Source organism: Nothobranchius furzeri, chromosome 3, assembly GCF_043380555.1.
Source record: "Nothobranchius furzeri strain GRZ-AD chromosome 3, NfurGRZ-RIMD1, whole genome shotgun sequence".
Taxonomy (NCBI): Eukaryota; Metazoa; Chordata; class Actinopteri; order Cyprinodontiformes; family Nothobranchiidae; genus Nothobranchius; species Nothobranchius furzeri.
The window spans coordinates 85,188,384-85,190,473 of NC_091743.1; the positions used below are offsets into that span (position 1 = coordinate 85,188,384).

At 38.9% G+C, this 2,090-nt stretch overlaps 1 long non-coding RNA gene across 1 annotated transcript; it reads left to right on the forward strand.

The window, feature by feature from the left end:
• The first annotated feature begins 1,009 nt into the window (after positions 1 to 1,009).
• LOC139068941 (uncharacterized) lies at positions 1,010 to 1,371 on the forward strand. The gene is made up of 3 exons (XR_011520187.1): positions 1,010 to 1,094; positions 1,169 to 1,238; positions 1,357 to 1,371. It is a non-coding gene; the product is annotated as an uncharacterized lncRNA (long non-coding RNA).
• Positions 1,372 to 2,090: the final 719 nt, after the last annotated feature.

Consider the following 2,090-nt stretch of genomic DNA (forward strand, 5'->3'; position numbering starts at 1 on the left):
ATGGCGGGCTCCAGTCTGAGGTGAGTAAGCTAAATAAAAGTTTTAACATCTTCTAAAGACAACTCCCTACCTAAATTCAAAGTTTGAGAGACGTGGTTCACTTCATTTAGCTAATATCAGCCTGCACTGCCTTTGGGCTAATTTGTCAAGTTCACAAAATGTGGAACGGGATGTAAGGTTAGGATCAGCGGCGAATCGGAACATATCTCGAAGCCCTGGCCGGCGAAACGGGCCACATGACTATTAATGTCCGGCTTGGAGAAAATTCGGGTTGTTTTTGTGTCAGTCGGTAATTCTGCAAAAGTGACTAACTAACGCAGCACTAGCTGACACACAGCATTACAGCGTGAAATCCAGCTTTACACCACAGCGTGACCCGATTCTGTAAGGAATTATTTTCAGGAGGTCACATTTCAGGCTCTCCACATCATATGTGACTGACTTTTACGTTATAATAACGATCACACACTAGTAATGTTATATATCTGACAGTTTCTTTTGTATATTATCTGACTTTATAAACTCCAACAACAATGTGCTTCTATTTTTTTGCCAGGCTAAATCTACCCAAGACATTGGCTGTCAGACTGATTTAGTAGTCTGCAAGAATGCACTTGTCCAGCCTGACGTGAAGCCTTACCCGTAGCAAAGGTGAATTATTTTTAATAATCTTCTGTGTAAACATTTTATTATCACCTTCTAGTTTTAATTTGTTTTATAGATTATTGTTACACGTGATTTTATGCTCTTTTAAACATTTATTAATGTGCTGTTTCTTTGTTTTTACATAGCCACCCAGTTTAGAGCTCACAGCCTCAGTGTCTTGTGACACACAGGGACCATAACGGAAATTCATCTTCCAGCGTCCACACCCCTGAAAAGACCAAGATGTAAGGTGTCTGCTGTTGATTCCAGCTTCCACCTCAGTGACAGTGCAAGTTCAGTGAACTGTTCAAGGTAAAAAAATTAAAACATTAAGAATTTTTAAGATATTAACAATTAAATAAGTATGTGATTACATCATGACATCATGAAGGAGGCTAATGATTCTGCCCCTGTGACACTTGGTGGTGACGTGTGAGCTGATTCACCTGGTAAATAACTTTTACATTAAATATTTTGTTTTTGCTATCAAAAGTAAATTAACTAATAACCTGCATTATTGCAGGACACTCAGCTAAATATGGACTCTACACCAGGAGGCAGGCACACGTTAATACTCTTTAAGAGCACATAAGGTGAGCAACACCACAGATTATTGTTATTACTGTACACTGTCCTGGATTTGTTTTCTTTCTGCATCTCATCATTAGCCTGGCTGATCTCCTGATAACTCCTGTCATCTGGTTATGACAGCATGAGGATGTCCTCACACACCTGTAACCTATCAGCTCATCTGGCAGAATAGAGAGAGAAGAGACAACACCACATCTCCTGTTCCTTGAAAGCCTTCAGCCATCCTTCGATGACTGAGAACCTCCATCAGCTCTGTCTACTGTCTGCCCACAATTATTATAATAAATAGTGTGTTTGACAAGTTTTTTGTGCTGCCAAATATCTCATTTTGATTCCAGTTTTGATATTTTAATGGATATTTATAAATTACATTGATTATCACATTGTTGCATGTTTAACTAGCTCTATTGTGATGAATTAAACTAGCACCTCACTGTTAAAAGCTCGTTTTAATTTCAAGCATGTTTAAGTATTTATGGACATGAACAAAAACAGGAAATATATAAATTGAGATTTATTTAATTAATATAACAAAAAAGGGGGAAAGAGTCATTGAAAGGCACATTCTTCTGGAAGCTCCTGATCCTGACGACACCAGCAGAGGAGACCAGCTGCAGACACCAGAAGATCACCCATGACCAAGAGAGCAGCTGGTGTCAGTAAATAATGAAATCAGGGCAGTTTTAGTGGGCTGAACACATTACAGAATAATTTTCTCATGGTATATTTTCATAACTTTATGCAGCAGACTGTAGCTTGAGCCCAGGGCTCCTGGAGAGCTGCTATCCAGCACATTTCAGTGGTTTTCCTGCTTTAACAGGTTAGATTAGCTGTTAAGCAGCTCAGCTATTTGT